The sequence below is a fragment of the Phacochoerus africanus genome, chromosome 11, assembly GCF_016906955.1.
Source record: "Phacochoerus africanus isolate WHEZ1 chromosome 11, ROS_Pafr_v1, whole genome shotgun sequence".
Lineage (NCBI taxonomy): Eukaryota > Metazoa > Chordata > Mammalia > Artiodactyla > Suidae > Phacochoerus > Phacochoerus africanus.
In genome coordinates, this window is record NC_062554.1 from 16618854 (window position 1) to 16630050 (window position 11197).

Genomic DNA, 11197 nt, shown 5'->3' on the forward strand with positions numbered 1-11197 from the left:
TATGTGGAATCTAAAATGTGGCACAAATGAACCTATCTACAGAACAGAAACAAACTCACAAACATGGAGAACAGACTTGTGGTTGCCAAGGTAGGGGAGTTTGGGGTTAGTAGATGCAAACTATTACATTTAGAATGGATAAGCAATGGGTTCCTACTATATAGCACAGGGAATTATATCCAGTCTCTTGGGATAAAACATGATGGAAGATGGTATGAGAAAAATAATGTATACATATGTATGACTGGGTCACTTTGCTGTACAGCAGAAATTGGCACAACATTGTAAATCAATTATACTTAATTTTTTTAAAAAAGAAGCATTTCAAGCTCCCCTCCCCCATCCCATACAGCCACATAGCAAGTTTTCTCCCACCTGGATTGAAAACGAGTTTTCTATTATCTATGGAATTGATTCAGAATGGTTCTAGTCTAGGGGATTCCATGTACAACATAGAATGTGCAATTAGACACTGTACTGAAAACAAAGGGATTAAATGAGTTTCTATGTTATGAGTAATGAATAATGACCGTCAACCTTGTCTCTCCAGTCAGTTTCTAGAATGTTTGCAGCAGGTCATATGCTCCTCCATCAGGAAGTTTGAGTCTTCTCTGAAGAGTTAATAGCACAAGAGAAAAGACTGAGTGGATTTCCAATAAGCTTTTTGGTTATCCACTCAAATATAAATTGACATCCAACATTGGTCAACTATTTTGGCAATGTCTCCAACATGGATGACAGAAATTTAAAAAAAAAAAAAAAAAACGGGGGGGGGAGAATCCAGAGTAAAGAGCAAAGAGAACTTCAATATAAATTATAATTTAAAGAGATAAAATAACATTAAAGAGGTAATGAAAATACTGCAACCATGAAAGAAGAATTAGATGCTACAAAAAAAGAGGGGAGTAAACAAAAATAAGAAGCACTCAGAAATTTGTGGTAATGTATTTTTAAAAGTCAATAAAGGGATTGGAAGATAAAGTTAACGGAATCTCCTAGGATGAACAAAAGGTCAAAGAAATGTTCAACTTTAAGCCTATAGGAATTTCATTAAAAAAGAATGATAAAATGGGGGAGAAAATACTATCAAAGAAATGAAATGAAGAAATGCTATAGGACTGAAGGATGTCGATTTCCAGACCAAAAGAATCTACTAAATACCTAGTAAACTTAATGATAAGACCCACACCAAAGCTCATTAGTATAAAGTTTCAGAATATCATGGAAGAAAGGACTCTTAAAAGAGATAAACATTATGTACAAAAAAATAAAAATTAAGTCAGAATAACATATCTCTCATTAACAACGATTGACAATGAGGTACCACCTCACATTAGTCAGAATGGCCATCATTAATAAGTCTACAAATAGCAAATGATGGAGAGGATGTGGAAAAAAAGAACCCTTCTACACTGTTGGTGGGAATGTAAATTGGTACAACCACAATGGAAAATAGTATGGCGGTTCCTCAGAAAATCAAATACAGAACTATCATATGATCCAGCAATCCCACTCCTGGGCATGTATCCAGACAAAACTATAATTCAGAAAGATACATGCACCCCTGTGTTGATTGCAGCACTATTCACAATAGCCAAGGCATGGAAACAACTTAAATATTCATCAACATATGAATGGATTAAGAAGATGTGATACATATACACAACGGAATACTACTCAGCCATGAAAAGAATGAAATAATGTCATTTGAAGCAATATGGATGGACCTAGAGATTATCATACTAAGTGAAGTTAAGTCAGAAAGAGAAAGACACATACCATATGATATCACTTATATGTGGAATCTAAAATATCCATAAAATAGAAACAGACTCAAGACATGGAGAACAGACTTGTGGTTGCCAAGTGGGAGGGGGTGGGATTGGGAAGGAATGGGAGTTTGGGGTTAGTAGATAAAAACAATTACATTTAAAGTCTCTTGGGATAGACCATGATGGAAAATAATAAAATAAAGGCAGTGTGTGTGTGTGGTGTGTGTGAGAGAGAAAGAGACTGGGTCACTTTGCTGTACTACAGATATTGGCGAAATATTGTAAATCAACTATAATTTAATAAAATTAAAAAAAATAATGGGACTTGAAAAATGGAGCAATGCCCTTAAAAATTTGAGAGAGAAGTATTTCCTACTTAGTATTCAATACGAAACCCAATGATTCCTCAAGTATAAGGAAAGAATAACATTTTCAGATGTACAATATCTTATGAAATTGCCTTTCAAGAAACTTTTCTCAAGGAACCACTGAATAATGTGTTCCATGAAAAAAAGAAAAGGGTAACCAGAAAACAGGGAAGCCATCATGGGATAGAGTCAGAGAATTCCCTGGTTAGTGACAGAGAAAAGTATCACCACACCCATAGAGAAGACTGAGTGGTGACCATCAGTCTAAATTGGAACAGCAAAATGGAGAATTCCTGGAGAAGGAGGGGAATGTCTCCAAGAAAAATAAATGGCAGTGGTTAGTTTTCTTATGCATTTGACCATCTCGATAGGAGTTGGCAGGTACTCTTTCCACTTTGAAAATCCTACCTTTATTCTTTTTTTTAATGATTTTTATTATTTCCATTATAGTTGATTTACAGTGTTCTGTCACTTTTCTACTATACAGAAAAAGTAACCCAGTCACACATACATATATACATTCTTTTTCTCACATTATCCTCCACCATGCTCCATCACAAGGGACTAGATATAGTTCCCAGTGCTATACAGTAGGATCTCATTACTTATCCATTCCAAAGGCAATAGTTTGCATCTATTAACCCCAGATTCCCAGTCCATCCCACTCCCTCCCTCTCCTCCTTGGCAACCACAAGACTGGTCTCCAAGTCTATGAGCTTCTTTTCTGTGGAAATGTTCCTTTGTGCCTTATATTAGATTCCAGATATAAGTGATATCATATAGTATTTGTCTTTCTCTTTCTGATTTACTTCACTGAGTATGAGAGTCTCTAATTTCATCCATGTTGCTGCAAATGGCATTATTTTGTTCTTTTTTATGGCTGAGTAGTATTCCATTGTGGAAATAACCTAAATATCCATTGACAGATGAATGGATTAAGAAGATGTGATATACCTACCCTTATTCTTACTTGACAGAGCACACCTCCCTCTGTGGAAGCTGAAAGTGACAGAAAGTTGCATCTCCCTTTTAACCACAGTAAGAGCATGAGAGCTAATCTTGGTCAATGAGACTTTAAGAGAAATCTACTCTTGTAATTCTATGAAAATCCTCACCTACACATTTTTAAAAGGAAATAAAATGAGAAAAAGGAAGAAGAGAGGAAGAAATGCTCTCCTCCTGCCTTCATTATATACAAGTGATACTTGGAGCTGCAGCAGCCATCTTATACCATGAAGAGTCAAGTCTAAAAGCAAAATATCAACATCCTGAGGTTGGCTGAGCAGAAATATGAAAAGCACATGAATCTTCAACAACATCATAATGTCACTGAGTCAACCAACTCCAGATCCCTAGCTCCGGACTTCTTTAAGAGTATGATAATAAAACTATTTTTGTTTAGGCTACTTTTAGTTGGATATGATGCTGCTTTGCAATCAAAAGCATTCTAAGGAGTTCCTGTTGTGGCTCAGTGGTAATGAACCCAACCAGTAATCATAAGGATGCGGGTTCAGTCCCTGGCCTTGCTCCATGGGTTATGGATCCAGCATTGCCGTGAGCTGTGATGTGGGTCACAGATGCAGCTCGGGTTCTGCGTTGCTGTGACTGGCAGCTCCAGCTCCAATTTGACCCCTAGCCTGGGAACTTCCACATGCCATGGATGCAGCCCTAAAAAATATGAAAAGAAAAGTATTGTAAATTCTATAGGAAATTGCTAAGCTTCTGTTAATGTGCTTAGGGAAGAATAAAGTGAAATATACATGGAAAACTAAGTACCCCCTCAAAAAAATAAGGTAATTATTAATTTCAGGCAAAACAAAAAGCTGTACAAGAAATTTTAGTAAAATGTAGAATTGTGAATGAAATTTACATAATAATAGAACAATAAATGAATATTCACTTAAACAAACTATGTTATAGATATTCTGGGAGGACTGGGAAAGGGAAGAGGAGGAGTACTCCATGGGTGGAAAAATTGTTCTATACGTAATAGAGTTTTCAGGGCAAGTGGTTTTTTTGAGAGTAACATTTATGAAAGGCAAAAGGGGGAGAAAGTAGAATTGGACAAGGAAAGCCTTCAGACTACAATGCAGATCTGAGACTTGTGAAAAGAAAGGAAAGGGAGGGCCTCAGACGGTCCCACAGACCCTGACAAAGTCTCTGCAACTACTGCATAGCACAGGGAAATCTACTCGATATTCTGTAATAACCTACATGGGAAAACAATCTGAGAATGGATATATATATGTGTATAACTGATTCACTTTGCTGTACACCTGAAACTAACACAACATTGTAAGTCATCTACACTCCAATAAAAGTTTTAAAAGTCTCTGCACACCCAGAGGGGACATTTGGAGCAAAAATGATTCAGGAAAGGAGTACTACACTAGGCAGAAATGGCTAAGCCTGTGTATGGCCATGTAGCCCCATTATTCAATGGAGTCACCTGCAGAAGAGTGTGGCCTCAGCTTAGAAGAACAGGAAGCCTGTACCAGGTAACATCTGAAGGCTGTCAGCTCACCACACTTGTGGCAGCTGGGCAATGAGTCCTTTCCTGAAGAGGGATCTGAGCATATCCATGCCTGCCACATAAAATTATTTTGAAATATGTAGGTAAAAATAGAAAGAAACAACAGTTAAAAATATTTTAAGTGAGAATCAAAAATAGGGATAATGGGGAAAAAATTCTAATATTTTTCTTTCTAAACTATGCACATATTTATTTTAATAACAAATTAAAATTTTACATGTAAAAAGTCATTCTATAAGAGCTTTTCCAGTTACTCTATTCTAAGTAGAAATAATTACACCATAATACTAATAAGGACATTGTAACAATGTTAAGAGTATTTCTCAAGTGTCTTATCTTAGCAACATATTCAGTTTCCTGAATAGCCAGGACTAATCTTGTTAGAGCTGAAATATCAAGATTGCTTTATTTCGAGGATAAGATAATGAGATTTTCAGGAATAAAATTGTGGAGAAAGCAACTTGATTACCTACGGATTGTTTGTTTGTTTGTTTGTTTTTCTTTTTAGGTGATGGTTTTCTTTATTCATCCAAGAAAGTAATTAAAGGCACATTATTGAGAAAGAATTCAAAACTATATCAACAAACTGCAATGGAGCATAAAAAAGTACTTTCTAGATCCATATAGTGACAGCCAATAGCAGAATTAGTAGTCCATTCATCTCTACCACCCAAATTAAGAAGTTCAAGCTTGTTAGGCTTATAAAAAGTAACATCTCACGGGATGTTTTGTATGTGTATGTCTTTTTTTTTTTTTTTAAGTGCCGCACCTGCAGCATATGGAGGTTCCCAGGCTAGGGGTCGAATCAGAGCTGTAGCCACTGGCCACAGCAACACCAGATCTGATCCGCATCTGTGACCAACACCACAGGTCAGGGCAACACCGGATCCTTAAACCACTGAGCAAGGTCAGGGATCTGACCTACGTCCTCATCCATGCCAGTCAGATTCATTTCCACTGAGCCATGATGGGAAATCCTTCATGGGATGTTGAGTTAGAAATCTCTTTGTAATTTCTTGGTCTTTATAATTGGACTGGTGGTCATAGAAAATTAGGTAGATAGATAGATAGATAGATAGATAGATAGATAGATAGATAGATAGATAATTGATAAATAAAGTGTTCCTAATGTGAGCAAATCCTGACATTGGTTCAGCTCCACATTGGTACTACCATGTGGCCAAACTCCTAAATATGTTCGTTTTCATCCTTAGGTGGATGCCTCATGGATGCAAGATAGTTGATCCACTTCCAGACATCGCACCCCTATTCCAAAAGGGCAAAGGGATTTTTCCTCAGAGGCTTTATGATTTTATACAGAAGGGAGTTCTCATATTCCTAATGAGAAAAATATCTCATTACCCAAAACCAGATTACCTGCTTACCTAATACCACTCAGTGACCATGGGGAAAGCTGTTATGACGATGTGTTCAAGACAATCATAACTTACCTCTGGATCACATAGGCAGGTACAATCACTGAAATGGAGGGCTCTTTCCTCAACACCTAAACATATCACCTAAACAGATCAGTGTTGTGCTAGCAGGAAAAGGGGGGAATGGCTTCGGATGTATCATGTACGACATGACTCATTTGATCCATGTATCCTGAGCTAAGAAAACCACCAGACATTTGTGATCATTCCCAACAAGCTATAATTGGGAGTTAGAACTTCTAATTTGGTATAGAGAGTAAGAAAAATTGCCTAGGTATAGAATCTTACCTATAACTGAAGCCATCTGTTACTGATCTGGAATGAGTCATCTTGCTAAAAAACTGCACATGATTCACTCCTCTGCCTGGTATATTTTTATTGCTTTTTAAAGCTGCATTCTCATGCTTTAATCTATGATTACTGTTTTAAAATTTAATATCATTTGCCTAAAATTGATGATCTGTATTAATAGGTGTGGAGTTTGTTTTTGAGTAATAAAAATTTCCTGGACCTAGATACTGGTAATGGTTACACAACTTTGTGAATATATGAAAAACCAGTGAACTATACACTTTAAAAGGGTGAATTTTTATGGTATGTGAGTTGCATCTCAAAAAAAAAAAATAGTGACATGCATGTGTGCTGAGTTCCCACTGAGAAATTCTCAGATGTTGCAAGTTTGAGAAGGAGCCACCAGGGGCTAGAGATGGGCACTAGGTCTCCGACAGGATGGGGCTGGCAGTGAGTAGTCCACCTGCATTGCCTGCTTTTCCAGCCAGTTTCATAGACTGTGAAGACACCTGATTTGTGCTGGCTGTTAAAGCTGTACTACATAACATTGAGCAACCTGATTCCTCATCCAACCAATGAAATTATCAATTTTCTATCTGAAAATCCTCTCTTTACAGACCACAACACTCTTCTCATCCTAGGACTGCCAAGAAAAGTTGTGAATTATCCCATTCTCAAGGACCCCAACATCCAGTCTGTAATTGTGGGATGTATAAGGGGTCATGGGCACACCAAGGACAGAAGAAGGCTAGGAGGTAAGGGAAGGTGTCACACAGACTGGAAGGCTATGGAGGAAACTGCTGGTGGTGGGTGGTGGGTGGAGGGAGCAAAGAACATTTAAGGTGAGGACACAGCCACGTTAGAATACATGGAAGTAGAGACAATGTATTACCAGAACAATGAGATGTGTACATGGAATAGTGGCAGGAGATGAGGCTGTGGTCGGAGGAGAGGGACTTGAATGCCATCCTCAAAAGTTTTTACATTATTATGTAAGCAATGGGGGACTGATGAATGACTTTATAACCAAGAATGTTCAGTTCTTTATTTTATACATATATAATGGAGCATATATATTTATATATATTTGTGTTTATATATGGTATATACTTTTTAATTGTATACATAGACACAGTATTCAGTTGTATATGGAATGAATATACATGGAATATGTATGTGTGTGTATACATATACATATATGTAATAGAATACTATTAGTAATAAAAAGGTATACATTTTACAACACAGGGACTATAGTCAATGTTTTATAATAACTATAAATGGAGTAACCTTTAAAAATTGTAAATCACTATATCATATACCTATAAGTTATGTAATATTGTACAGCAATTATACTTCAATAAAATAAATTTAAAATTTTCAACCATCTTGTATTTCCTTTTTATTGAAGTATAGTTAATTTACAATGTTGTGTCAGTTTCAAGTGTACAGCAAATGATTCAATTATATATATTTATTCTTTTTCAGATTCTTTTCTATTATAGGTTATTATAAGATACTGAATATAGCTCCCTGTGCTATACAGTAGGTCCTTGTTGTTTACCTATTTTTTATATAGTACTGTGTGTATGTTAATTCCAAACTCCCAATTTAGCTCTCCTCCCTCCCTATTCCTCTGTTGGTAACCATAGGTTTGTTTTCTATGTCTGTGAGTCTGTTTTGTAGATAGGTTCATTTGTGCCATGTATTAGATTCTGCATATAAACAATATCATATGATATTTGTCTTTCTCTGTCTGACTTACTTCACTCAGTATGATATCTCTAGGTCCATTTGTGTTGCTGCAAATGGCATTATTTCGTGGCTGAGTAATATTTCATTGTATATATGTACACATCTTCTTAATTCATTTCTCTGTTGATAGACATTTAGGTTGCTTCCATGTCTTGGCTATTGTAAATAGTACTGCTATAAATAAATATTTTTAATTAAAAATATTACAAACTACTGATACAACAACATGGATGAATCTCAAAAACATTATGTTGGACCCAAGAGTTATGCCTCCTGCTTTGTTTTTTACCTCAGGTTTGCTTTGTCTTTCATGTTCCATATAAAATTTTGGATTATTTGTTTTAGTTCTGTGAAAAATGTCATGGACAATTTGATAGGGATCACATTAAATCTGTAGATTTCTTTGGATAGTATGGCCATTTTAACCATATTAATTCTTCTAATCCAGGAGCATAGGAACATCTTCCATTTCTTTGCTCAATTAATGTTTTATAATTCTCAGTGGATAAGTCTTTCACCTCCTTGGTCACGTTTATTCCTAGGTACTTTATTTTTGGGGGTGTGATTTAAAAAAAGGTATTTTTAAAATATTCTTTTTCTAATATTTCATTGTTAGTGTAGGGAAATTCAACTGATTTCTGAATGTTAATCTTATATCCTACTACTTTGCTGAATTTGTTTATCAGATTGAGTAGTTTTCTCTATATACTATCATGTCATCTGCATAGAGTGACAATTTACCTTCTCTCTTCCAATTTGGAATCTTTTATTTCTTTTGTGTGTCTGATTGCTGTGGCCAGGACTTCCAATACTATGTTGAATAAAGGTGGTGAGAATAGGCATTCTTCAGACATGACAGATCTTAAATGTACAGTTCTATGAACTTGGATGACAGACACACACACACCCATGTAACCAACACCTCAATGAAGATACACATTTCTGTCATCACAGAAAAATTTCCTTGTGACCCCCCCCTTCAGGAAATCCCTTCCCCCACTGGCGATCACTGTTCTAATTATCAGTGCAATAAAGTAGTTTTCCTATTGCAGAATTTCATATAAATGGAATCATATTATATGCACACCTTATATGTGCATTTAAATCAATGAAACTAGAACACACTCTCACACCATGTACGAAATAGTTGCAAACCATGTAACTGACAAGGGCTCAATCTCCAAAATATACAAACAATACATACAACTCAACAACAACAAAAAAATCAAACAAGCAAATTGAAAAATGGACAGAAGACCTAAATAGACATTTCTCCAAAAAAGACACAGATGGCCAGTAGGCACATGAAAAGATGCTCAACCTCACTAATTATTACAGAAATGCAAGTCAAAACTACAATGAGGTACCACTTCACACTAGTCAGAGTGGCCATTATTACTCAGTCTTCAAATAACAAATGCTGAGGAGGGTATGGAGAAAAGGAAGCCCTCCTACACTATTGGTGGGAATTGGTACAACCACTATAGAAAATAGTATGGAGATTCATCAGAAAACGAGATATAGAACTACAATATGGTCTAGCAATCCCATTCCTGGGCATATATACAGACAGGACTATAATTCAAAAAGATATATGCACAGCTGTATTCACTGCAAGACTATTCACAATAGCCAAGACGTGGAAACAACTTAAATGTCCATCAAAAGATGAATGGATTAATAAGATGTGGTACCTATATACAATGAAATACTACTCAGCCATAAAAAAAGAAAAAATACCATTTGCAGCAACATGAATGCAACTAGAGATTATCATACTAAGTGAAGTCAGAAAGAGAATGACAAATATCATATGATATCACTTATATGCGGAATCTAAAATATGGCACAAATGAACCTATCTACAAAATAGAAACAGGCTCACAGACATGGAGAACAGATTGTGGTTGCCAAGGTAGGGAGGGGAGGGAGTGGGATGGACTGGGAGTTTGGGGGTGATAGATGTAAATTATTAACTTTGGAATGGAAAGACAATAAGGTCCTATTGTATAGCACAGGGAACTCTATCTGATTTCCTGGGATAAACCATGATGGAAAATAATATTTTTTAAAAGAGTGTAAAAATATATATATATGTATATATATGTGTATATATATATATATATGTATATATCACTTTGCTATACAGCAGAAATTGGCACAGCACTGTAAATAAACTATACCTACACTTTCCCCCTTTTTTGGCCACACCCACAGCAAATGGAAGTCCCTGGGCCGGGGATCAAATCTGAGCCACATCTGCAACCTACGCCACAGGTGCAGCAATGCCAGATCCTAACCCACTGTGCCACAGCAGGAACTCCCAGCTATATTATAATAAAGAATAAAAAATAATTTTTAAAAGATCTGTCATGTCTGTGTTTGTAAATTATACATAAAAAACAAAGAAATCACACTAAGGCATGAATGTGAAGGATGGAAAGGCGGAGAGCAAAGTTGATGATGAATCTGCTTTTCCATTGCTTTCTCTTTTATTAACAGTTCACGTGACAGTCTGCTGCAGGCCCCCACCCGACAGAGGAGTCCAGGGTGCAGGCTGACAGGCTTGATTTCCAAAGAGCAATTGTGTCCCTTTCCTTTCCCTGGAAATGAGGAAAATTAAACCAGACCCTCCACGTGAAATCTTCTTTTGTTCAGATCCATTCAAATACCTGATATCTTACTCCTCTTGGAGAGTCTGGACTTAAGTTGAATGAATGTGGAGCAATTCTATCAGAGCAGAGCAGAAGGCTGCTCTGAGCCTAGGGTGGTTTACAACAAAATGTGACAATTGCGGACACCAGGGAGACCCAGGGCCTCAGTGAGGCTGGGTAACTTGAGCAGCCCTCAGTCCAATATCCGGTGTGCCAGACAGAAATGCTTAAAGACCTAGATCCTATTATATGAGGCTGAATTCATTCAATTAAACAGCTTAAGCAGCTCCGATCAGCCGCTGGAACACTTCTCTTCGGAGTGCTAAAACAATGGCCTGGGGGGCAGCTGAAGTTTGCTTTCTCTTGTGTGAGGCCAGCTGGAGTTGCC